General features: G+C 43.0%; 1 protein-coding gene across 8 annotated transcripts in view; it reads left to right on the top strand.

Annotated features, from left to right (window-relative positions):
- The window catches only part of FAR2 (fatty acyl-CoA reductase 2), a 214,206-nt gene that overhangs the window by 11,727 nt on the left and 174,545 nt on the right, over positions 1 to 27,934 (top strand). The window lies entirely within an intron of this gene.

Raw genomic sequence — 27,934 nt, 5'->3', positions numbered from 1 at the left:
GTAGAAGCACCAACATTCCATTAGGAGATTCACCTGAAGAAACATGAATACAAGAGCAAAATTTGAGTTTCTCTATTGGGCCACAGATGTCCTGCATGATCTTGTGGATGGATGCATTGTGTCATCTGTCTGGGTATTTATATCCTGCGCTTACAGGTTGAAGATCTCAATGATCTTGTAGGTTTTTTACATTTTTGGCTTATATGATCTTACTTGGATATTCTGTATAATTTATCCTCTGCTTTTGCTATCCATATAACGCTATTGGCATTATCGGCCCTTTGAGGTGGAGGTAGCATAGAAGAGGAGAAGAATTATAATAATGCATACAGCTATAGGAAGGTGAGGTTTACTAAAAGCAGGATAGACCTCAGGCTGCTGTGAAGATACAGATAGCTACCAGTGCCCCCTACAGAGAATGCAAACAGTATACAACTACCTCCACTTTGCAAATGTGTCCTCAGCTTCATTATAAACAATTAATGTAGGTCTCCAAAGAGGATGAATGCAAGGATGCAGAAAGTTAACAGATACTCTAAGGAGAAATGTTAAACATATATATGACTATTCCCTTCAGTGGCAATGGTTTGTTCTGTTTCGCTGTAAGTAGGCATGCGTAGCAAGGTGGCAGAAGGAAATCTGTCAAGACTGACTTGGTATATCTACACTGCAGTAGCACAGCTCTAGCAGTGTATCTCCAGGGTTTCTCTTGTGGGAATTCTGTGCCAAAAAGTAAAAAATTCTGTGCATAATATTTTAAAAATTTGCAAAATTCTGCATTTTATTTGTCAAAATACCACAATATAATCATGCCAGTTTCAATTATTATGGTAATTTATTTCAAAATACCTGTCAGCAAGTATGTCTGTAACAATACAGACAACAAAAAAGATCCAGGAAAAGATTTTGACAAATAGATTCCTTACTAGACATATTAATACAGAATTCTGAGTAAGAGTTAATTTAAACTACAATACAGAAATGTATTTCCCGCACCTCTCAGAAGCAGTGCAAAGGCTTGGGGAAGTCAGGAGTAATGGTGGGGCTGAGGGAGAGGGAAGTAATTAATTGGAAGGAGCCTGGGAGGGAACCTGAATTGTTGGGAGTATGGAAGAGTTTTGGTATTTTTTTTGGGGGGGGGGGGGAGGAGGGAGGAAGGGATTGTTAGGGAGTTGGGGAATCTCCTCCATGCAGTCCCTGGCTTATCCCTAGCCTCTCCCATTCAGTCAGGTACATCTGCACATGTCCACAGATGGCCTTGCACCTTCGCTCCCCTCTGTCCACATGTGACCCTGCATCCCCATTCAGCCAGGCATAGCTGCCCTTGTTTCCATGTGTCCCTGCATCCCCCATCCGTCACAATGTGGCCCTGCACCCCCACTCCCAATTCAGCCTCTGTCTCAATGTTGCCACCCAACTAGCTCCTGTGCCCCTGCCCCAGTTTGTTTTCCCTCCACTAGCCTTATGAACCCCAGTCTGTGACACACACACCCAGCAACCCTGTGAGCCCTGCTCTGTCCATCCCCACCATATCCTGTATCGCCTCACCTGGCCCTGCGGGTAGGGTGCTATGAGGAAGGCAGTCTCTACCCAGTCCTTCCCCATAGCTGGCTACTCTAGCCTGTCAGCCAGCTGCCCTTGTGGGTGAAAGGTCACACTGCAATTACACCTTTCTCGAGGCTTCCCTTCACCTCGGCATCAGAATTAATTATTCTGCGGGTGTGGAAAAATCTCTGGGGGACATTAATTCTGCACTTGCACTGTAGAGCAGAATTCTCTCAGGAGTACAGAGTGTAGACATTTCCTGTGTTGACAAAAGGGTTTTTTCAGTTGATGTAGTTAATTTGCTATGCTGAGAATTCTTCCATCAACCTGGACACATCTACACTGGGGGTTAGGTCATCCTAACTATGGTGCTCAGAGTGCAAAATTTTTCACAGCTCTGAGCAACATAGCTAGGTTGATCTAATTTCTAGGTGTACAAGACTTGGTGTCAGTGACAATGGCTTGAAGCAGCACTATAATTAAGTCCTGGGGTCATTTTCCTTTGAGAACCCTCTGGACTTGGAAGCAACTAATCACCATATTGCTTTGAGAAAGCTCAGTAAATCTCAGGTAGATTCAGATGAAGTGGTGTGTAGCAGATATACATTATACACCAGCAGATATGTTTTGCGGAAGCACTATATACAGCACTATGTGATATTTCTGGTACTAATTAAATTGTGTTTTATTTGTACCCTTTTTAAACAGAGCACATGTGAAAACGTCTAGTTTTTGTTCCTGTAGTTTAGGAATGAACGGCTGCCCAAAAATGGTGTACTGTTCTTCTTCTTTGTTCCAGCTGTTTGGAAGACATAAGAATTTTCTGAAACTCTTTAATGTCACGTTTATTTCAAGAGTCTAGTATTTTTGTCCTTTTGCTCTTGGTCAAGTTTTTAGAACTCTAGCCTGGAACTTGGCATACTTGGGTTCTGTTTCCTGCTCTGTCACAGACTATGGCCAGGTCTACACTACAAACTTACCTCACTCGGGGTGTGAAAAAATGGAGCGATGTAGTTATAGTGAACTCCCAGAGTAGACAGTGCTGTGTCGTCAGGAAAGCTTCTCCTATCGACATAATTATGGCCTCTTGTGGAGTTGGATTAGATATGCCAATGGGCGAAGTTCTCCCATTGGCATAGTAGTATCTTCACTAAAGTGCTACAATGGTGCAGCCAGTGGTGAACTGCAGCCGGTTCGCACCGGTTCCCGGGAACCGGTTGTTAAATTTAGAAGCCCTTTTAGAACTGGTTGTTCCCCGTGGGACAAACTGGTTCTAAAAGGGCATTTAAATTTAACAAGCGCTCCCTGCTGCGGCCCCAGCTCACCTCAGCTCTGCCTCCACCTCCTGCCATGAATGCTCCTCCCTGCTTCTACTCCGCCCTGCTTCCCGCCATTCAGCTGTTCGCGCGGGAAGCCTGGGAGGGCTGAGAAGCAAGCAGGCTTCCCGCTCAGGACAAGGAAGACGACGCTGAGGTAGGGAACTAGGGGGGCCGTGTGCCCCGGCCGGTCTCCAGCCGCGGCCCGCCCCGGCCCCGTGGCCCCGGCCACCCTGCCCCGCGTTCCCGGCCCCGACCCTCCCCAGTCCCACGTTCCCGACCCTCCCCGGCCCCACGTCCCCGACTGCCTGGCTCCGGCCGCGGCCCGCCCCACGTCCCCGACCCTGACCCTCCCCAGCCCCGCGTCCCCGGCCGCCCAGCTCTGGCCGTGACCCTCCCCAGCCCCGCATCCCCGGCCGCCCGGCTCTGGTAGTGCGGGTCCGGGCACAGCGGCGGCCGCGACCCCACCTACCCGGATGCCCGGCTCCGGACACGGCCCCCCAGCTCTGGACCGGCCTGGCCCCGTGGCTCCAGCCGCCCGGCTCCTGCTGTTTTGCCAGGGGGCCGGGCTCTGGCAGCGTGGGTCCGGGCGTGGCAGTGGCCCCGGCTGCCCGGTTCCAGCTCTAGCTCCACCCGGCCAGCTGCCTGGCTCCGGCCACCGGGCTCCCACCACATCCTCTGGCTCCTGTGGCGCGGCTCCTGTCCCACCCCGCGTCCCGGGCTCCCGGCTCCAGCAGCGGCCGGACTGTAGCGCCGCCAGACACGTCCAGGCAGCGCGGTAAGGGGGCAGGGAGGGGGTGTTGGAGAGAGGGTAGGGGAGTTCGGGGGTGGGGGGTCAGAGGGCAGGGAACAGGGGGATTGAATAGGGGCAAGGGTCCTGGTGGGGCAGTCAGAAAGGATCAGGGGTTGGATGGGGTGGCGGGCAGTCGGGCAAGGGTTCCAGGGGCAGTCAGGGGACAGAGAGAAGAGGTGGTTGGATGGGGCAGGGGTCCCAGGGGGCCATCAAGAATGAGAGGAGGGGTTGGATGGGGCGGCGGAGGGCACTCAGGGTACAGGGAAGGGGGGTGGATGGGGCAGGGGTCCCTGGGGTGAGGGGGGCGGCATCAAGGAACGCGGGGGGGTTGGATGGGGCAGGAGTCCGGGGGTGGGCATGATCCCTCCTGGGGTGAGGAGGGAACCGGTTGTTATGATTTTGCACCCAGCTCATCACTGGGTGTAAACAAGCTCTACATCTGTGACTTTAGGCAGGTCACTTAGTGTATGGCTACACTTGAGAGTTGCAGTGCTGGTGGAGGCTTTCCAGCGCTGCAATTAGTAACTGTCCACACCTGCAGGGCACATCCAGTGCTGCAACTCCCTGGCTGCAGCGCTGGCTGTACACCTGGGTCTGCTTGGGGTATAACGATTGCAGTGCTGGTGCTGCAGCGCTGCTCGTAAAGTGTGGCCACACACCAGCGCTGTTATTGGTCTCCAGGGTATTAGGAGATATCCCAGAATGCTTTTAACTAAATTACTCTCTTTGTTTTGTTGTGAACTCGGGGCTCTGGGAGCTGCTTATCTAAAAAACAAACACAGCTCCTGTTTGCTGTGATCAATCTGTAACTGACTGCGAATAATCAAATGAGATAACCCACTACCTTGCTGTGAATGAGGCAGGCAGGGGGATGAGTGTTTGCTTGAGGATAGAAACAGTGGGGGCAGGGGGGAGAAAGGTAGTCCGTTGGAGCAGATGCTTATCTGGTCTGCAGGCTGTTTGCAGTTAAGAGTCAGGGGTCGGGAAAATTTTCTGATTTTGCAAGGCAGGGAGCTGATACACAGTGTCTGCTCCAAAAATCCACTCTCTCTCTCTTCCCCCGGTCCCTGTCACACTCCACCCCACCCCCCTCTTTTGAAAAGCACGTTGCTGCCACTTGAACGCTGGGATAGCTGCCCATAATGCATCACTCCCAGCAGCACTGCAAATGCTGCAAATGTGGCCACACTGCAGCGCTGGTAGCTGAGTGTGGCCACACACCAGCGCTTTCCCTACACAGCTGTACGACCAGCGCTGTAACTCCCAGCACTGCAACTCTCAAGTGTAGCCATACCCTTAATGTCAGACTTCCTCAGTTCTCCATCTGTAAAATGCAATACAGTTTTAGTACTTCCCTGCCTCACAGGGGTGTTGTGAGGCTAAATACATTAAAAATTGTGAGGCACTCGGATACTATATTAATAGGTACTATATAATTACCTAAGATAGGTCCCCAGCTGATCTGATATTTTGTGCATTGGTGGTAGAGAATTAGGTTTTCCTCCTGCAGTGCTGCCCTCTACTTGCAGCAGTGTTTTAACTAGATCAGGGGTAGGCAACCTATGGCACATGTGCCAAAGGCGGCATATGAGCTGATTTTTCAGTGGCACTCACACTGCCCGGGTCCTGGCCACCGGTCCAGGAGGCTCTGCATTTTAATTTAATTTTAAATGGAGCTTCTTAAACATTTTAAAAACCTTATTTACTTTATAACTGAACTATTGTTGTATGTATATTATAGACTTATAGAGAGAGAGACCTTCTAAAAACATTAAAATGTATTACTGGCATGCAAAACCTTAAATTAGAGTGAATAAATGAAGACTCAGCACACCACTTCTGAAAGGTTGCCGACGCCTGAACTAGATGGATCACACACTGGTCTTCAGACCACCAGTGGCCTGGGTCAATACTGGTGGTCTTCAGAATGAAATGTTTTGAGATGGGGTATTTGGAGGGAAGGCGATTCTTCTCTTGCAAAATGGTTCCAGGTATTGCTTACAGAAAACCAAAAAGTATCTAGAATCGCAGTACTTAGGAACTGTATGAGATGAAATGAGGGACACTTTGTCTCTTTAAAACTACAGAGGAACCTTTTATGTAGAATGTGATTATCCAATATGAATTTTGCCCTTGACAGCTGGGTTATAACATGCCTACTGTGTACGATGGTCACTGCCATGAGATTTTTTAACAACAAAATGGGTCGGACATCAATTTTACATCTCATCTAAAAAATACTATTTCAAGCAGCATGATGCTTCTCAATTTCACCTTGAATGTTTGTCACATGCAAGACCTTGTTACCTTTCAGGCGCCAACATTTTTATGTTAATGTCAATTAAATTTTAAAAGGATCTGAGTGTCCTTTTTACTGCACACGAAATGTCTTTGGTGAAAACGTATTTAAAATACAATGGGAAAAATGAGAACCTGAATCATGTTGCTTTAAGCTTAACAACGATATTATTTATTGGTAATTCTTATGGCAGCACCTTACATGTGCTACATACTGTACAAATGTACAGGATTACACAGTCCTCACTCCAATTATAATCTGTAAGGACAAAAAATGGTGGGGAGAAAGATACCCAGAGTTGTCAGGGTGGTGATATCCAACCATCTTGATAGTTCATTTTTTTTTTTTTTTAAGATAGTCAATTCAATATTTTATTTATACTATAAAAACTTAGGCCCAGATTCAGTGGTTTCAATGGGCATTAAGCACCTAAATACCTTTTGAGGATCTGGGCCTTGGAGGCTTTTTGGTAAGAGAGGGAGACATGTAGTGGAAAAAGAGAGTGTGAGAAAGAGGGAAGGAGGGACCGTGAAATGCAAAATGTAAAGCCAGGATATTGAGGTTACCAGAAGGATCAAAGTGGTAGGAGAGGGGCAGCGGGAAGTGGGATGACAACCAATGCTGTGTTGCAGGAGGAGAAAAATTAGGGCTATCCAGAGTCTAGATTTCACAGTTGAATGGATGATGATGATGTCAGCGGCTGTGAAGACTCCACTTGGTTGCTGATGTTCCTTGTGTGGCATGGGAGACAGGAAGCTGCTGGGCCTGATGCTCTGGGTGGGTCCTTCTGGATCTGATGGTGAGGTGGTTTGGGACTGGAAGACCCTGGTTTACCCTCTACACCCTTAATAGTAGTTGGCATTAGCTGCTTTGGGGATCAATTTGTGTCTCTAAACATTAACTTTACTTGACATGTAATCTTTCATTTTCTAGTTCAGGCTATTTATTCTGTGAGTACAGTAACAGCTATTAACTTCTTCTAGACTACACCTATTTGGTTAGCTCATAAATGGGGCTTTGCTGTTGGTTTACTATAATTTCCTGTTAGTAAACTGTGCCAGAGGTGAAGTTGTAATACCGTATTTTTCCATGTATAAGACGCCCCCATGTATAAGACACCCCCACTTTTCTAACCCCAAATTCAGGTTTTTGTTTTTTTTTCTCCCCTGCTTTGCCGCTCCGGCCATGCCCCGGGTTTTTTTGTTTTGTTTTCTTTTCCCTCCAGCCGCACTGCAGCTGTCCCCCCCGACTTTGCTGCTCAGGCCCAGGAAGAGGACGCGGAGGTAGGGGTAGAGGGAAGGAGGAGGGCCGTGCGCCCAGCTGGTCTCCGGCGGCAGCCCTCCCCGGCTCCTGCCGCGTCCCTCCCCGGCCGCCCGGCTACCCCGGTCCCCGGCCGCCCGGCTCCCCCGGCCGCCCGGCTCCCCCGGTCCCCAGCCGCTGCAGGACCCGGACCGCACTACCGGAGCCGGGCAGCCGGGGAGCCAGGCGGCTGGGGAGGCGGGGAGCCACCCCGCTCCCCGGGCCCCAGCCGCCCGGCTCCCCGTGGCCCCGGCGCCCGCGGTCCCCTGCCGCCCGGCTCCCCCAGTCCCCAGCCGCCGCAGTGCCCGGACCGCACTACCGGAGCTGGGGGCGAGCGGGCGGCTGGGAGCCGCCAGCTCCTGGCTCCCCAGCCGCCCGGCTCCCTGCGTCCCCAGCAGCCCGGCTCCGGTAGTGCGGTCCGGGCACTGCGGCGGCCGCGACCCCACCTACCCGGATGCCCGGCTCCGGACACTGCCCGGCCCCGCGCTCCCAGCTCCAGCCGCGGATGGATTGTAGCGCCACCAGCCATGTGCAGGCAGCGCGGTAAGGGGGCAGGGAGGGGGTGTTGGAGAGAGGGCAGGGGAGTTCCGGGGTGGGGGGGTGGATAGGGGTTGGGGGGGTCAGAGGGCAGGGAACAGGCGGCTTACTTCCATGTATAAGACTACCCTCAATTTTTAGGCTAAGGATTTTAGGAAAAAGTATAGTCTTATACACGGAAAAATACGGTATATAAAAACAACCTTTTGAGTCAATGTGGATTTCCTATGTTTATATCACCATAGTGACATTTCCGTGGTTTGGAGAGAAATAACTGTAAAAGTTGCTCTTGCCCTTAAAAATATAAAATAGTTCTATAGATACAGTTATATACTTATTTACTGAGGAACTGAACAGCCTAATGTCAAGGATAAATCTGAAAAAAATGCACCATAAACTAGATTTCAGTTCAGCAAAATCATTTGTATGATTTTTCTAATGATGGTCTGGGAAGTTGTCACCAGAAAATAAATGCATTCGTTATTCTTGCATCTCAGGATTTCATATATTGGTTAGCTGTAAGACTATTCAACCGTTAGAGCGGTTTCATTGAGAAAGACTGTTGGTGTGTATATGTCTCTCTCTGTCACAACAGTTGGATAGTTTTACAAGGGAATAATTATGGACTTGGCAATGTTACTGAGATGAAAGGAGCTTGACACGTTGGGTTGCACATATGTAGATTTCATAGAGAAAATAATCTGCTAGGGACCATTTCATTTGTAAATTTGAGCCTCATAATTCTTGTGGGAAAAGTGTCCATGCTCAAATGTGCTGTAACTATTGAAGAAAGCCAGCCATGGGTTGTAACTGAATGCACCATAACTGGCTGGATAAATACAGGAAGCAAATTAGCACCTGGAGAGTAGAAATGTTCTAATGATCCTGTTTGGGACTTAAAGATATGTTATCAAGGGGCAAACTCTGATTGCTTTGCTCAAGCTGCGTAGTGCCCTACTTCATGAGTAGTTCCACTGTTGTTAATGTCAATATAAATATTTGCTGCAGTAGGATTACTGGTAGAGGAAGGTACTACTCAACCTGAGCAGGCATATTTGAATCTGAGCCTTAAATATTAATTTTTTAGTTATTGTTCATATAGCCTGTTACTGACTCCACAGAATACATTGTGTAATGCCTGTGTAATTGTTGCTACAGCACAGGAAGTAACAGAGACCATGTAATGGTGAGTGGTCAAGGTTTGATCACAAGTCCAGAATCCTTGTAATGGGAACAAATGCATAAGCTTATTTGATGCTAAGTATTTTATTGTTTTCTCTTTGGAACATCTCTGGATGGTTCAGCCTCCAAGATCCAGAAGAGTTTGCCCCAATGAATGGTGGAGAATCTTACCTATAGCATCAAAATAAATTTAAATCTTACCCTGTTTTGTCCTTCCAAGTTGGTTCAAATTGCATCATAATGACTGGCCTTGTTAACTTCACTAGCAGTACAGTCTGCACTTGGACCTGGTTTGCGAATGTGCAGAACCATGATTAATATGGGTTCTGGAGATTGCGAGGCCCACACATGACCCCCCCCCACTTTATACCCCTTTCAGTTTTCAAAGGTAATATATCTGTTTTTATTTTACAAATAACAAGTCATATCTTCCAATGATGTAAACTGGTGCATAGGAGGTACACTGTTTTACATCAGATGAGGATCTCATGCGTGTTACAGTGTGGTTTAAAAAAAAATGACAGTAGCAGAGCATTTATGTGCAATTTTACAAAAATCAAACTTGTGTGCAGAGGAAGAAAATCTTTTAGGGAAGGAAACAAATGTCTGTCTGTATTTAGAAGTTTATCCACTAAGGAGTGAAAAGTCTCTAAAATTATTAAATGACAATATCCTTTCTAAACTCGTGAATTTGATCAAAGTTAATACAGCTAGTCCTTCAAAAGCTATGATTGTGTAGGTAGAATTTTTGCTTGCTTTCCATAGTCCTGTGTTTATGAGTTGGTCTTGCAAAGTGGATTATTTTTGGAAGTACTCAAAAAATGGGCTATGAGATATGCCAGTAACCTGTATTCCTATTGCCTACTGAGACTAGATGGAGTGCAGAAAAGAGAACTCTCCAGGCTACTGAGAAACTGAACTGCAGAAAGGTAATTTGGTAAAGTTCAAAGACAAAGTTTCTATTGTTTTTCATTAGATTCTGTTGGCTTATTAAATCTGAAAATTATGAATATCAAGTAATGTAACTAGTGAGGCTGATGGAACAATTTAAAGTGCCCAATGAAGGAACTGTACAGTCCTGACTGTTGATAAAATTGCTGGGTTTACTACACAAAAATTGCCTTTTATTATTGGCAAATGCCAATAAAATGTAGTTTGTTTAAACCTGAGAAATACAGCAGCATGCAGCCTGTGATCGTATTTGAATTAGGTGACTCATTCAGTGGGTTCCATTCAAATATTAAATTTATCACCTGCAATAGTTAGTTTTTTTGGTAATTTTTTTTTCTTTTTCGAAGTATCAAATATGTAGTAAATACCATTGGGTAGTAAATATTCATTTGGTTGAAAATATACCAACTGTAAATTGTTTGTTTAATTAAAGGACAAGGACACACGCACATGCCTCAAATGGTTTATGAACAAAAGATTCCACTCCTGGAGCCCTTACTCAAAAAAACCCTCCTGCTCATTTTGAATAAAAGCTTTAGGAGGGAGCCCACGTTGGATATTCACTGTCTAATAATCCATTTTGCCAATTCCAAATGGTCATGAATGAGGCCCCCAAAAGCATGAGACTGTAAAACAGTAATACATTTTGGGTTTTTCTCATTAGCCTTCTGGTTCTCGATCCTTCAGGGCAGTGGTCACATTTTCAAGCTTTTCTCTGGAACCATGAGTGCTAGAAACTTAATGAAAGGTGAGATCCTTATGTAATCACAGAGCTCCAGGAGCTGGTATTTTAAGAAAAATAACAAATATTACAAGACTCATGATAAAATAATGAAAGTTGGTAACACGGTGTTACCGGGAAGCTTTTTGGTAGTTATTTGACTATACCTGAAAAAAATGATGTAGATGTTGAAATGAGTTTATGGTTCCAATGCATCTTAAACTCCATATGACTTTCTTCTAGCATAACTTGTTGCTTGATGAGTCTGGGCAAAATTGATATGCCTTTTTTTTTTTTTTGGGGGGGTTCATTCTGGGGAAGACCCTCCTGAGACTTGCCAACACAAGGGTTAACACAATAGTTGTTACATTAGGAGTTCTAGGCCTCTTAAAACCAGACAGGGAAGAAAGAGAAGCTGTTTCTTTTAGGGGAAGTGGAATGTGCAAGAAGAGGTGACTTGTGATCCATTGGGTTGGGTGCTTGGTGAAAGAAGGCCCCACACAACTAGTTTGAGAAGGCCTTGTAATGGGTCCCTGAACTGTTGATGTGGATACAACAGTTGGATCTGTTAGGGAAACAAAGACAACTGTTTTCCTGTAAAGCAGGAACCTTTCTGGAACCTATGCTGGAGCGACTCCATGTGATATTATAGCTAAGGAGAGCCAGAGACACTGAATGGAGAGATGGCTTGTCAGCAGTGAGGCAGATATGAGATTTTTCTGCCATTCTATATAGCAAATGTTTCCGTTCTAGGTACCTTAAGTTTATTGCTAGTGTAATGATATTTTAGCAATATTAGCCCAATGAGTGTTTGTACTGTGAACTGATTATTTTACAGATCTTGAGCTCTTTCCCTCTTCTCCTCACCCCGGTGAGTTTCATGTAGTTTTGGGTTTCAGAAAGTAGGTTTAGTGCCACTTCAGTTGCTAATACACATGCATTTGATTTGTAGGTTAAAATGAGTGTTATTTGTTGACATGATATTGCTGCTTCTTGAATTACATGATTTAACCTTCTCACAACATGTCCTAAGTGCAGAAGCTTGCAAGTCATACATCTAACCACTTCCTGGTGTGTTCTTTGCGTACGGAGATTAAAAAAAAAATTTGCCTAAGAGTTTGCATGTCTAACCTGTAGCATTTTGGATCTGCAAAACACTTCAATATTTTTCACCTAGCATATTCTCTCTTGTGAGAATGTGGCTAGTGGTACAACCCCCAGGAAGGTGGGATGAACGGTTCTGTTTAAATGGTGGTTGTAAAACTGTCCTGCCAAACCAGACATCTGATCTGGAAGCAAAGGCATGAGAGCAGTGCTGTACAAAAGTGTGCACTGAAATCCCAAGTGGCAAGTCCATTTATTTCTAAAAGTGTTATGTTACAGAGACAGGCTGTAGATGCTCCCTTATTTCAGCTGAGTGAGTCTTCTGTCCTTTGGGGAATGCAACCTTCCCTAGAGTGAAACAGGCATGTAGGACTCTGGGGATTCATCCCAAAAGTAGAAATATACTAAGGGAATACTTCCCCTAACTTCCTTAATTTTTCCCTACTGCATCTTAAATCCAGGACTACTACTTATATTGACTAGTGAGAACAATTAATGCCTGTACACTCTCTCTCTCTTTTGCCATGCCTCCCTTTAGACGTTTTTTCTGAGACTGAACAACTCTATAGGAACTTATAAATATTAGTTTCACAAGCTGTGCTTCAGATACTGTTCCTCCCCCTTTTTTTTTTCCTCAGTAGCAAGTCAGTATTTCACTTATTTTTCAGTGGAATTACACAGAAATAAAAATCCCTCAGGAAACTCAGCTTTCAATTTGGCTTTAAGAGAATATAGTAATTTGGTCTGTCATGTTGTCTTCCTGATTTTTAACCCTGAACAACATTTGGATCTATAAATACAAGATTACTCTTTAGAAATTTCAAGTGACCAGTTGCTGCTCCTGAGGAGTGGAAGCGAGTTTCAATACAGAGCCACCTTGGAACAAATAATTCACCGTCGTTGAGAAATGGGACCATCCAGATCTAGGCCTTCGAAAATGTTTTGACATTTGGCCAGGTGGTTTCATCCCGCGTCTCATAGCAGATGCTGGGATTACAGTATTAATGCGTTCGTCATCTCTGTGTTAAGGGGATAAGTTACCAAAAGCTCCCGGGGAGCCGTAGGTGTGTGCTGGGAATATGCAATAGTATTAAGGTGTGCGGTTCTCCATTGCTTTGTCTGGTGGCTAGGAATGGACACCCTCCCATGACAGAAGGAGTAATCATTACAGGAGGCATGGTGGCAGTGCAAATGGGTGGTGGGAACTGTGTAAACCCCTGATGAGCATAAAGTACAGGTCCCCCTCTGTGCCCAATCCACAAAATCTGTTACAACTTTAGCCAGAGATGTAGCAGCTCATGATTTAGCTCTGGAGATCCCTGGTTCAATCTCTGGTATATCAGTCAACAAGGTGGATGTAGCAATTGCTCACCTTTTGAGCTGTGATGGCTGTGGGGAGCCCAGGAGAAATGTTCTATATACCACTGCTACTTCAGTGTGATAAATAGAATCAGGCTGATAGTGCAAAAATAAACTCAGGCTTATTTACTTCCTGTAGTAAATAATGATATTAAGGATGTAAATAAGTCACCAATTCTTTTGTTTGTGGAGTTGTTAGCTTTTAGTCCCAATAACTTTAATTGCTCATCCCCTGCCTGCTCTTCGCCATTGCAGTCTCTCTACTTCTCCATCTCTGCAATCAGGGATTTGAGTTAAAGTAAAAAAAAAAGCTGAATAGATTAGCAGGGGTGTTTGCAGGGTGAAGTATTTGCATTTAGGCTTCAATTATATTTGTATTTGTGTTTGTATTTCCTGAGGTGTTCTGATAGTTAGAGTGTTTGGTAAAACTTGTGATATGGTCTGAGAGTTTCCTTCCTATTGTATTATATGGCAGTTTTGCTGAGTAAGGACTTCAGATTTGAGCTGTAGCTAATTAGTGTATTGATAAAGCTCACGTGAGGCGATAATTTTTCTTTTATCTTATAGTACCATTCATTAACTGTAGTAACTTTCATCCCAAAGCATTTTATACATCAGGAATTGTTTCATATACTGCCAAATAGTCACTTCTGGGGTGAAAAGGCAGCAGTTGTTGAACTATGCACAACATTACTATAGGACTGGATCAAAAGGAAACACACAGTCCAGTTGGATCTACAAGGGAATGTCATCTTGTGATTGGCTCAGAATCACATCTCAATACTGTGTGGCTTCAAGCCCTCAGTGGTGGGAAAGATAAATGTGTTCTATATTTGTATGTTAGCATTTTTTAAATTTTAATTTAGATTGTTTTGTTCTTTGTATTGTCTTTTTTTTCTCTTCTTTCGTTCTTTTTTTTTTTTCCCAAAGCAAGCACACACACCAAAACAGGTAGCTCAGTAAAATACTGTCATTTGTTATTAACATATCCAGGCATAGAACTCCATGTGAGTGAAGTTAAGGCTAAAAGTATCTAACAGAAACATAAGCAGAAAAATCTGTATGAGAATACTGTAGTAAACAATACATAGACAAATCAGTCAGGAAATTTGGAGGTTACCTCCAAACATCTGAAATAATGGAAAGACAATGTTAAGACACTTTTTAAGTGCATCTTAATTTACACATTCAAATGCTATTGTCACTTGTAGTTTATATTACATTAAAAATCCTATGTTTAAAAGAGTGTTAAGGTTACAAAGTCAAGATCTGAGAAGTTACAAATGCCAGCAATAAGGTTCCCCGTGAAATTTACCTCCCCTCCCTACCTCCCTTTAGAATTTTACTTAAGGATTTTACATTTTAATTGCAAGCTCTTTCTGTTAGTTGCATCTTGAGAACAAATCCTGTGTAATCTGATATTGGAAGGAAGAACATTGAACTAGATGCACAAGTTCCCTCTCCATTGGGAGAATGAAACATTCCAAGAGTTTCCCCATTAGAGAAGGGGACTGCTCTCCACTTTTTCATTTTTTATGGTTACTTATAGTTATATTGTGGTAGCAACAGGCCTCAGCTTTGTTGGAGCTCCATTGTGCTAAGCGCCATTACACTTCGTAAATAACAGTCCCTGCCCCAAGTGCTTAGAATTTGTCCCCTTCTCTGCTGAGAACCCCCCCCTCCCCCGAAAGGTGTTGATTGTAAGTACTGAATCAGTTTGAGTGCCAATTCAGCGCTGTCCAGCAGTGAGTGGAGGAATGAAAAAAATAAACAAACAACCTGCTCCTGAAAAATTGATGATATTTATGAGCTGTTTGAATAATTGTAGAAAAAAAAAAGTATGGTGTCATATTATGTGATAAAATAGTAAGCAAAAGGATTGAGTTAATGCTGCATGTCCAGTTTTATCTTCTTCCTGGCTTGACTCTTGTGTGATTAAACTGTGCAGCCTCTCATTACATTGCTTTATTTGAAGGACTTACAGCCAGAGCACACTGTGATGCCTGTTGCTTATATTTAGGGCCCTACCAAATTCATGGTCCATTTTGGTTAATATCATGGCCATAGGATTTTAAAAATCAGAAATTTCATGATTACAACCATTTAAATCTAAAATTCTACGGTGTTGTAATTGTAGGGGTCTGACCCCAAAAGGAGTTGCCGATGGGGGAGTCGCAAGATTATTGTAGGGGTGTTGCGATATCACTACCCTTACTTCTGCTGGTGGTGGCACTGCCTTCAGAGCTGGGCAGCAGAAGAGTGGTGGCTGCTGGCCGGGATCCCAGCTCTGAAGGCAGAACTGCCACCAGCATCAATGAGAAGTAAGGATGGCATGGTCTGGGATTGCCATCCTTACTTCGGCATTGCTGATGGCGGGACACTGCCTTCAGAGCTGGGCACCCAGCCAACAGCCACCTAGCTCTGAAGGCAGCGCAGAAGTAAGGGTGGTTATACAGGGACTCCCCTAAAATAACCTTCCGACCCTCTTGCAACTCCCTTTTGGATCAGGACCCTCCAATTTGAGAAACGATGGTCTCCCCTGTTTAGTATAGGGTAAAAGCACACAAAAGACCAGATTTCAGGGGAGGAGACCAGATGTCACGGTCCATGGCGCATTTTTCGTGGTGTGAATTTGGTAGGACCCTATTTATATTGTACAAGCATTTTTTTTATTCAAAAGGCTCATTTTCAGATCTTTACAACTTTGTCACGCTTTCCCCCTTCAGATTGAAATTTGGCATGTGTGTTCCAAGCCCAGGAAGGGCTCTGATTTGGAAAGAGTGCAGGCTTGAATGTGAATGAGGCAGGATTATGTAAAACTGGGGTACAGACAATCCAACCTTCATTCTTTGCTGTAATTGGTCATTTGGGTCTGCAGGTTCCTTCCCCCATTTAGGGCAGGCATTGGATGGAGTGCATTGTGTGAAGCATGGAGCACCTACATGTTGAATGATGAGACTAAGAGAAATATTGAATAGCTGTTTCATTCTTTGAACATCATCCATCGTGTGTACTGGACATCCAGATTTGACATCGTTATTAACATTTAGTAGTACCTTACTTTGTGAGTTGTTCCATTGATTTCACTGAGTACAGCGTGAGCCAGGGTGGCAGGACTGGGGCAGGGTCCTATGGAAAAATAGTAAGCAAGGTGTGTTGTTTGTGCAGCACCTTGCACCACAGGGCCTTATTCCTGACTAGGGTTTCTCAGTGCTACTGGACAAAAATTAACAATAATTGTATAATTAAAGACTGTGTTGTAATGCACAATGACTTTGATGGTTGCAAAGTGAAGCACTGAAATGTTCTTGTCATGTAGATTGCAGAACAAAATCTAGTGTATGCTTGCATGTATGTGGAATTCTGTTCTCATTGTCCTTCAGTTATCTCGATTAAATATAGGTATTTACATCACCCCTTTAAAGCATTAGATCGAGATTGTGCCTTTAGGGCAAGGAGTAACATGCACCACCCCAAAAACCCTAGGAGGCAGTGTGCTTCAGAAACACCTCTCTGAGACCCAAGTCCCTCCCTGCCTTTCCTTCCTATACCAGCAGCAAATTATAGAACCCCGCCCCCAGTGCAGCTGGTGTGTGTTAGGAGGTGGGTCCAAGACTCCATCCATTATCTGTAATTCCTCACCCACTTGTTCTGGATAGCCCACACAGTTATATACTAGATCCTTATTCCCTTGCACAGGTGTACGTCCTGAATTACAATCTAACCCTTCATAAGGGCATGCTATTTAGCTACAAAGTAGTAGGAAGGTAGAAAAATTGACCCAGGGTATAATCCTGGCCACCCGGTATCAGTGGCAAAACTCCGACTGGTTGCCTTAGGGCCAGGATTTTACCTCCAGTGTTACCACAAACCAGAAGAGAATTTAAGCAATGAGTCAGTCAGTAACTGTTGCCTAGTATTGAAGTAGTCAAAACGCCCTGAAAGTGAAATCCCAGATTTTTCAGAGTATGTTCAGTTTCTGTCCATTTTAGTAAGAGAGGAAAAACCATAATCTGCATTGTTCTTTTAATATAACTTTGTTCATGTGCTACCTTTTACATTCAGTGTGACAAGCACATTAGCAGGCTGCATCACCTCCTGTTTTTCAAGCCGGTGGGTAAAATGCTTCCAGATTGACTTTATTAACTGGACAGACTTTTCCAGCTGGCCATCCCCTCTGAGAGGCAATCAGAGACAGGCACTGCTGGCACAAAGAATGACAATATGAAAAAGCAGGGCTTGTAAATAAAGTGAGAAAAGAACTGCCAGACTGACACATTGTAATGCTAATAAGATCAAGAGCCTAGGGTGTTGTGGTTTTTTTTTTTTTTTTTTAAAGAGAGGAAGGAAGGAAAGGGATTTTTGTAACCAGTTAGTATCTGGTCACCCAAATGCTGCCTGACTAATTCAACTGTATCCGTTTGTTAATTAAACCACAATGCAAAGGTTTGTAAGGTTTGTTTCTTTACTGGCTAGAAGCAGGAGCTTTAACAGTAATAATAATAATTAATAATAATAGTATCTATCTCTTTATAGAGCACTCTTTATCAGTAGATATCAAAGGACTTTACAAAGAGAGATAAGCATTGTTATCTCCTTTTTACAGATGGAGAAACTGAGGCACAGAGAGGGGAAATGACTTGCCCAAGATCACCCAGCAGGCCAGTGACAGGGCTAAGAATAGAGCTCAGGTCTCCTGAGTCTCAGTCCAGCACTCTATCCACTAGGCCACTCTGCCTCTCAGTCTTGAAGAGTAAACTGAAAGAAGCACGTTTTCAGAGATTTGAAGGAGAGGGTGCATAGGAAGAGTCAGGCTGTTTTGCACGCATGTGAGGGTTGGGGGTGACTTAAAGGCACAAAGCTTAAACATTAGAGCTAAAATATAATGGACTCAGTTCTCTACTGTGTGCAAGCCGTGTTCAGGGTATGTAGGAGAGGGGGTGCTCTCAAGGAGTTAGTCGCAGCCATCTGATTTGCAGCCATCCAGCCCTCATGTAAGTAAAAGTGGTAAGGGCTCAACTTACACAGTGTCATGTGAACTAAGCAAACCAGAGAATCTGGTCTAATATTGCTTTGCCCCTGTTTAGTGATAGAGACAGCAGTTGGTGCCTCTTCTTATTCATCTCAACCACTGAGGACTATAAGAATATATTGAATAAAAGCTTCAAGCTAAAATATTTCTCCTTACTGTACAGATGAGTTATTAATATTCAAATATTTCCTGGGAAGCTTTTCCAAATGAGAGATTGCATTTCTTGTATTGACTTTCTGGTGAATTTTAGACTATTGTTATATGACTGACACCCTCTGTGTCTCAAAACTGATACAGCTTCAAGTTGTTAAGAGACCTCCTGTCTTCCCAGACCAAGATGGCATTCGTGGAAATAGCCATCATTGCCAACTCACATGATTTTTATCACAAGAGGTGCTATATATATATATATATATATATATATATATATATATATATATATATATATATATATACTCTTAAAGCCCCTGCTCCTGGACTCCTGTGATAACATGAGAATCTCAGCTTTTTGTTAAAATAAAAAAAATAAAAAGTTCCTAACCCTGATAATTACAGAGAAAAGCTGGAAATTGTGACCTGAGTGCACCCTAAAGGCTCAAACCCTACAAGACTAAAAAAAAAAAAAAAAAACCCCAAACCCATATTTATGATGTTTTGGGGGGCCTGACTCATGAGGCTGGCACAAACATGCATCCGACGAAGTGGGTATTCACCCACGAAAGCTCATGCTCCAAAGCGTCTGTTAGTCTATAAGGTGCCACAAGACTCTTTGCTGCTTTTACAGATCCAGACTAACACGGCTTACCCCTCTGATACTAAATATCAACTTAGGTTCAAAGGAACAACCAGTCACCTAGGCAACTATTGGGTCTAACCTACTGAACTCACAGATCTACTTTTCTAGAAACTTTAGGCAAGTGGGGCAAACTGAACTGGCTTGGGCCTGCCTCTTCCTAGGAAGACAGCAGAGGGTGGTGTAGTATGGATAACCTCTCATCCATGCTTGTTCAAGTCTTCATATTGGCTCCAGATGGGGTTACTGAAATGATTTCCCATTTGGGCAATTAACATGGTCCTGAGTTTGGCTGTACAGGAAAGGGACAAAAGGGTAAATGAAATGGGGTTTTTTAAATAGAGAACGTTGCTCAGGACAAGTGTTTTTTCATGTTTGCTAAATGAATGGTATCAGCTTGCAGAAAATTTGTGGTAAGACATGCAGAGTGACTTCCATCAGTGATAAGCTAAGGGTATGTCTTCACTAGTAATGTTAAATGTGGCTGTGTAGTTGCGGCATAGCACTGGGAGAGAGCTCTCCTGGCAGTATTAAAAAAAAAAACAACCTCACCTCCACGAGGGGAATAGCTACTAGTGCTGGTGCACTGTCTACACTGGCACTTTGCAGCGCTGAAACTTGCAGTGCTCAGGGGCGTGTTTTTTCACACCCTTGAGCGAGGAAAGTTGCAGTGCTGTAAAGTGCCAGTGTAGACAAGCCCTCAGATTCTAGTGGCTCCTTCTCCTGGCTCACCTGTCGGAGCTGCTGTTTACAGCTCAAAGGGCTCTAGCTTGAGATTTGGCAGCATTAGTGCGCAGAAGGCTTGCATATCAAATTCAGCGACTGGAGAGAAAAGGCCACTAATTGGTTCAGTCTTCTGTAGTGTCTGCCCACCAACAGGGAAGGTTGAATTTTTCTTGAAAAAACAAAAGCTGGTTCCTTATGTAGACTGTAAGTTATTTAGGGCAGAGACCATCTTTTTGTTCTGTGTATGTCCAACACAATGGGGTCTTGTTCCATGACTGGGGCTCCTAGGTGTTAGCACAATACAAAGAATACATTTAAATATATTTTGGCTGAAAAGATTAAAAAATGTTCTGCACAAAGCAAACACATTTATTTATTTATTTTTGGTGTAAAAAAAAAAAAGTAGTTGAAAACCCAAATTTCTGTCAAATCGCTTCAATGGGCATTGTTTCTACAGTCCTAATGCAAGGAGATTTTCTGGAAAGTGGAGATTTTGAGAAGAATTTTCAGTCAGTCTTAGGCCCTTTTTTGCAGGCATAATTTGCAACTCCTACAGAGGTGCCCACAAACCAATTGTAGGCATAAATCTTAGCTTCTTGTCTAATTATCTGATTTATACTTGCAAGCAAGTAGTTAGATGTGTAACTTCTATCTAAGATTTCTGCCCAATTAAAAACAAGTTAAACCACTGAAAATTTGGCAATTTGTGTCCCAGAAAAGTCATTAGTATCAAAACTGAAGTTTTAAGCTTTATGCAATCAAAAAAAATGTTCCTTTTACAGGACTTTCATAGTGGGGAAAAACTTCATATATACCATACATAAATGATAATCCTTTCATCTGTAATGCCTTTTTCCTTGTTTTACTTATTCCCTTTTTAAAAAAAAAAATCATCAGAGACTTTGGCAACACTAGCCGGTCCTGGTACATGACTGGGGGTCCTAGGTTGTATGATAATATAATTAACTAATAATAAGCTGTATAAGAACTTTGTCTTATAGCTATTTCCTCCCTTCTCAAACTAGCAGTCAAGTCATAATTAGGAATATGGTGGGCAAACTGGTGTGGAATAAATACAAATCTCCTATTAGATATCTGCAATATAATCCTCCTTTTCCTCATCCTTAGAGGCAAAGATTTAGGGAAAAGGTGAGACAACATTTAAAAAAATAAAACTCACAGAAACACCACTTCTGAGAGCCTACACCCTATTATCTGTGTCATTGTTTCTCTATTCTGTCTAGGCTTGCCACTTAAAAATTCCTTATGAGCCATTACCATCACTCCCATTTATCCTGTGCCGCAAATGCCTTTTTTTAATGCCTCTTACAGGAGTTTGCAGCACGTGATATTAAAACACTGTGTGCTTTAATTATTAACCAATCTAAGTTATTAACTGTTGTATCAACCAGGCAAGGTACTAACAAGCTTCAACAGGACTTTATTTTTACAGTGGAAACCTCTTTTCCAAGCTGGTGCTGCACCCTCTGTAACTCTCACTCCGCCTCCTCAACTTCTCCCCCCTCCTTCCTGTTTCCTGTCCTCTCAGACTCCCAACAGCCAGTGCTCCCAGTTCTAATAATACAAGCCGCATCTAAACGCCACATTAACCAATCAGGATGTTTTTACTATGTTATTAACCAATTGTAGTTGATAAAATAATAATACTTGGCCAGTCATTTTGCTGTGAGAATAATATTTATATAAAAACTAAATATTTCCCCTGTCATACTGAATTCACACGACTGTGGCTGTTTTGGGTAATGGTTGATCACTAATTTGTCTCCTGAACCACTGAACTCTGAGTACCACTGCTCTAAATATTTGTGTACCGCTTCACCAATAACATCTTTTTTTATTACATCTGACAAGTTTGTCATGCTGCACATTACATGCTGGAGTTCTTTCAATAAATGTGCATGAGACAGGCATGCCACAGTAGACAGACTTACTAGTGTGCAGATACTAGCTATGCTTTGAGGCACCAGCCTTGCTAGTTGCAGGTATCTAATGCTTGTAACACAGACAATAATCTTCTTACACCTGTTGAAATAGCTTGTTATAGCATAAGCCACACACACAAGTGAGCAGAGATAATGATTCAGATTGAAACAGTTACACAATTGTTCATTGTAATACCCATGCAATCAACGTGCCGTTGACATAAGCAGTGCCATATAAGCCATGTGTTATAAAGATGATGCTCATGAGTCCAAAACACCCATCTCCAGCATTGATTCAAACAAATATATATCCCATGTCTAGCATTATGGGGGTTAAATAACATCCATCCCATGATAAGGTGATATGAGTTGCATCACCTGGGACAGTTGGGAAACATCATGGGACGCAGCAAATGACAAGACATATGTGCATTTTGTAGCCACACAAACAGTTCTTCCAGTGAATATCTCCCACCATCTGGCCCCCACATACATAAGCAGATATTCACCCAGGAGCCATCAATACCTTTCTGGCTGCTGACTATTTAATGCATGAGACGCTGAAAATGAAGGTAAGCCATGCACACTCAATGTGGTGTTGTGTCATTCTGTCTCCTTCTAGTAGTGGCTAGGCCACAAAACTTTACAAGCATGCTACAGCCTTGACTAAAAGATCTTTTAGGTCTAGCAGAAAAGGCTCATGTATTAAGATCCAGCGATCTCAAGTTTGATACCTGCTGCTAGCGACCCACCCAGGGCATCCATGTTACATGAGTATCTTGTGTAAAGCCAGGACATTTGGCAAAGACAGGGATGGTAACGTGCCAGCCATTACATAACATATAAATATTGAGAATGTGGACCTTTTTGCTGTGACAGCACTTCTTTCCAATCCAGCTGGTTGTACAGGCATATGAGTTCAGTCAATGACATATGATTAGGAAAACCTAACTGATCAGCCTTAACACAACTATTGAGGGTTTGAACCACGTGTATAAAATGATGTATGAACCATATGTCAAGTAAAATCAAGTAGCACTGGTGGCAACGGTGATTCGTGTTGAGAAGAAACTGTATCCCAGTCCCTATTGTATCACGGAGTATCAGACTATTTAAAGTGACACTATAATCACACACATGATTTGTGTACATCCTACCAATATATTACTCAACCTGTGAATAACTGAGGAAGGTGTGACAACTTCAACACATTCAAAGTCTGTCAGACGATAGCTGGACAATATGTCTGGTACACCTGACTTACATGTGAAGCTTTCACACAAATCTCAGATTGGCAAAGATCCCCCAACTTGAACCGAAGGGGGGAAAAAAAAGTAAGCGGAATATGAAGCATAGATGCAAATTTACCACCTACTTCTCCACAGATGAGCAATTAAATTACTGAACCAGACCATGAAACAGGATACCTCCCTAAATGAGGCCTACAACTACCATGTTCTAAGGATGAGATCCTGGATCCGGATGCAGTCATTGTGGCATATCTATGCAACATTAGCTTAAATAATAGATATATGTGACTTATGGGCATGTTGATTACTGTTAACAAATTGTATAATGCATGGGAATGAAGATCACAATTGGTTGAATGAATTTGCAGACAAAAATACTAACGAGGGTATTGTTATCTTAAACTAGAGGACCTAGTGTAGGTGTAGCACAAAAGATGTGCTGCTAGCATTACATTTCCCAAGGCCAATAGAGTCTGGTTTTCAGAGTTGTTGAGCACTTGCAGAATCCATTTGTTTCAGCTGGAGTTCAGCATCTCTGAATATCAGGCCCAGAATATATAAAATAGCAGAAACAACACTGCAATATGGCATGTGTGTTTTCTGCACAGAGAGCCTTAGGAACATTTCATCAACTGTGGAGCTATGGTTGTGGTCATTTTTACCTCTCAGCGCTGTGTTTCAAACATTACAACTTATAATACAAGAACTACGAACCATTCTCAGGCTTCTGTTGTCTCCCCACAGCGCTGCATAAACTGGCAGATATTAGTGACTTAAAATTAGACAGTTCTTCAGTGTTCCTCTATAGGTGCAGAAGAGGGTGACTTGCAGAAGCAAAATCTCAGTATTTACAATCTTCCAGATGCAGTATTGTGGTTACTTCCTGTAGTCTATGACATTTGGACAATTGTGATGGATCAGGGAAAACGTATTCCCCAAGTAAATCAAAATTATGGAGAAGAGTTTTGAAATTTATAAGGTATTTGAGTCAAAGATTCTGTTCAACATGTAATGGTTGATAGTTGTGGCAGAGGTTGGGTATCTTTCCAAAATCTTGTTCTCAATCCAACTATTCAAATACGGCTAGTGGCTATGTCTAGAGTTGAGTGGAATTTTTTATGGCTGAAAAACGCACATTTGGGTTGACTGAAATTTTGCAAATTAGAGTTGGATTTGCCAAAAAAAAAAAAATTCTGAAAAGAAAATCAACATTTTGTTTTGATACTTTCAAAACTAAACTTTTTTTTGTATTCAAAATAACTTTTCATTTTGAATTTTCCTTCAGTTTTTTTTTAAAGTTTGAAAAAAATCTCTAAATTCTGAAAAATTGAATTTTTGTATAACTCCTGAAAGCATTAGGAAAGAATGGTATTGACCTACACATCACTGCTTCTTTGAAGAATAGCTTACAGTTTAGGGAGGTGGGTCCAGCTCCCCCCAGTTAGCTAAGGGTGTAGTGTATTGTCAGCAGCAGCTGCTAGATAAGGTACACTTGGAATCTGTTGAAAGGAATGGCAAAATATGCTCTTGAGCATGCCTTTTTAGGGCCACCCTGAGGTATTGTGCTCTGGCTAGCAGGAATTCTGTAAAAAAGGATGCACAAAGCACAGTGTGTTTGTTCCCTTTCTGCTATGTCAGGCAGGACATGGATTTAGTCCAAAATATATTTAAGTAAAGCTGCCTGAAATACCTTTCTCTAACAGCACACTGTATAGTCCATGGCACAGCCAATTGTGACCTGAATCTGAACACGCACTGATAAGAGGATGTACGTCAGATGGATGTTTATGAGTAGCCTGTAGCAGTGTGCACTTTCTTGCATCCACATTATGCTCAGGGAAGAGTGGAAACAAAAGAGGGGCTCTCTAGTGGTGGTATATACTGCATCAAGTGCAGAAAATACACTTTTTTTTTGAACAGTTATGGTTAATTGAACATTGAGATCCAGCATGAAAACTAGCTTGTAGCTGCTAATATTTCCACCTCATTTCATATTCAGCTGTAATCCACAGTTTACTAGTCCATCCCTGGTACCTTTCAACAGTTGAGGACTATGCATTCCCATCCCAGCATATGCTATTGCAGCTGTTGTGCTGGTACAAGCCTCAACTGCTCCACCCATGCCCAAGAATCTCTTTAGTGGTTCTTTTGTGTTGCTCTGATGTGGCTTTTGCTATACCCTCTTCCCATTATTAGTCTAACCTCCAGCATATTTCTCCACTGAGGAGACATGCAATCAAATGCCATACTAGAAAATGGGATCTGCTGAGAGTTGAGCCAAAACTCTTGAAATCAGTGAAGAGAAATTAAGATCTTCCAGAGCTTCTTAGATTAACTGATTGCAGGCATTTGAATGACACTCTGATGTACTTCAAGATTGATTACTAGTGAGCTGCACAGAAATGGTGGTGATATGTTACCTCTGTCTGGGTCCTTATGGCCCCCATCACTGTGGTAGATGTATTCCTGTGTGTGATACCAAGATGGCAGATGGCAGTGGAAGTTTGTGCAGTGTAATTGTAGCATGTTGGTCCCAGGATATTAGAGAGACAAGGTGGTGAGGCAATATCTGGTCACCTGAAGAAAAGCTCTCTATAAGCTTGAAAGCTTGTCTCTCTCGCCAACAGAAGTTAGTCCAATAAAAGATATTACCTCATCTGCGTTGTCTCTTTAATTGGAAGTTTATGACACAAGGAAATGTGTATCAGATAACAATTTTACTACAGTGGACACAGAGGTACCACCGTAGTCTTTGTTACGTATGCTTTCAGTCAGATGAATGTGGCTGAGTCACTCCGTATGGGGAGCTGGGGCATTTGAGGTTGTAACTGAGCATCATGGTTGGGGTGGTGCTGACTCTCTCTAGTGGTGGTATATACTGCATCAAGTGCAGAAAATACACATTTTTTTTAACATTGAGATCCAGCATGAAAACTACTGTGTAGCTGCTAATATTTCCACCTAATTTCATATTCATCTATAATCCACAGTTTACTAGTCCATCCCTGGAGGATTATATGGGCATCTTCTAGTTCTTATTGTTTATGGTGTCGTGAGCTGGTGGGTAACTGTGGTGGGGTCATATATGGGGGAAAGAAGGAAGTTAACAATTTATGGTTCTGCTAGATAAAGTTAGATAGGAATGTCTTAAAAACACTGGGTGACTGGATGGTGATTTCCAAAGCATGAGACTGTGGGCCTGGTTATCAGAGATACCAAACACCTGCAGCTTCCATTGACTTCTGCTGGACTTGTGGGTGCTCAGAGCCAGCACCTTTGGAAGCCCTCCCCTGAGGGGCCTAGAGAAGAGACATTTGCAATCAGGCAGTGCGGAGGTAGAATGGTATGTATCTAGTCCATTATAAATGCACCCATCAGGATGGTCACAGGGTTATAACAACAGTCTGTAGCAGAGTGCAGTCTCTGAGCATGTCCACTTGTGACACAGCATTGCTACTGCAGACACTTTGCCTGTTTTCCCTCCTGGGTTTTCAGCGATTCACACAGCTTTCAGCACATTCAGTTGCTGAGATGACTTTGCCTTCCAGCCGGGTCACTTGAGTCCACCCTTTCCAGGGCTGTCATAGGTCTCACCCCCACTTAGAGCTGTTGGGTTCTAAAATGGGGACCTGCATGAATCCTTCTTCTAAACTAAAATTTTAGTTTAGATCTAGTAAAAGCTGCCACCACCCAATCAGTTACGTGGATTGGGACACAGTCCTTCCCCAAAATCCTAGGGGATCCCAAAAGCCCCAAATCCATGGAGTTCTTACACCCAGGAGGAATAAACCATTCCCCCCTGCTTCCTTCCCGCTCCCTTTTCCTAGGAGAGACACCGGGATCTAACTACAGAGGGATACCTCCCTCCTCCTCTTTCCCTGAGAATCCACCCAAGGAAAGACCAACCAAGTCCTTAATAGAAAAGAATTTATTAAAGAATAAAAAAGAAAGTCACTGTCTCTGTAACCAAGATGGAACAATACAGGGACTAAACTTATCAATCTCTGGAGAGAATCCCCCCTCCTTTATTTCTCAGTAAAAGCAAAGTAACAGCAAACAGGAATAAAGAATTTCCTTCAGCAAACACACAATTGCAAATGTAGAAATTAAATTATAAGACTAATCCGCCTTTCTAATTAATACTCACTATTGAATAGTAGGAACTACTCCAGGAGAACTTGGAGACATGTCTGGCCTCTCTTAGATCCAAAAAGAGAACGAACACTTACACAAAGAACACAGACAAAGGCTTCCCTCCACAGAGATTTGAAATTATCTTGTCTCTGATTGGTCCTCTGGTCAGGTGGTCATCAGGTACTGCATGTTAACCCTTTACAGGTAAAAGAGACCTTAACCCTTAACTATCTGTTTATGACAAGGGCATTAAGATACAAACAAACCACAAAATCAAAAATAATTTTCTGCCACCAGTCACAGGCCATTCATAGTCCCTGCATCTACCCTCTCTTCAGACACACTTCCAACCCTCCTGAGTTCTGCTGTCTTTCCCTAACCTAAGACTTCTGTGAGAGTCTCTCTGCTCCTTGCAAAGCTCCCACCCTCCCTTTTATAGAATGCCGACTCTCCGACTGCTCTCCCTGGAATCCCTCTCTGTTCAGGTAACCTAAGGGCTTCTTCAGGGGCCTCCTTGCAGCTCCCCACTTCAATTTAGTTCTTGCTGTCCTTTTAGTTAGGTACTCTCTTCACCAGGGCAGAATTTGGTTCAATATATATCTTAAAATAAGTCACAGCCAGCTATATACTATATTAAATCTTCAATTTCCATTTAGTTGCTTTTTTGAGTTCAGAATAATCAAAGAAACAAAAACAAAAGGATTCCCTCCCCTTTAATGCCATGCTACATATTTGGAGGGACACTATCCAGGCCGCTAGCTCTAAAATTAGAACTGCCTGCTGTGGTTTGGTTTGTGGACGCATGTTATGACATTTCTGCACTCTGCCTGTCTGTTCTGTTCTTGTAAGCAGGTAGGATATTGAAATAATTGCTTCAGAGAACAAGATGCTTGTGATTTCTCATAAGGAAATGACCTATTATTGGGCTCAGTTACCATATTTGTGGCTTT

The sequence above is a fragment of the Mauremys reevesii genome, linkage group 1 (assembly GCF_016161935.1).
Source record: "Mauremys reevesii isolate NIE-2019 linkage group 1, ASM1616193v1, whole genome shotgun sequence".
Lineage (NCBI taxonomy): Eukaryota > Metazoa > Chordata > Testudines > Geoemydidae > Mauremys > Mauremys reevesii.
The sequence above is the reverse complement of the archived record's forward strand: the minus strand, read 5'-3'. Positions and strand labels throughout refer to the sequence as shown.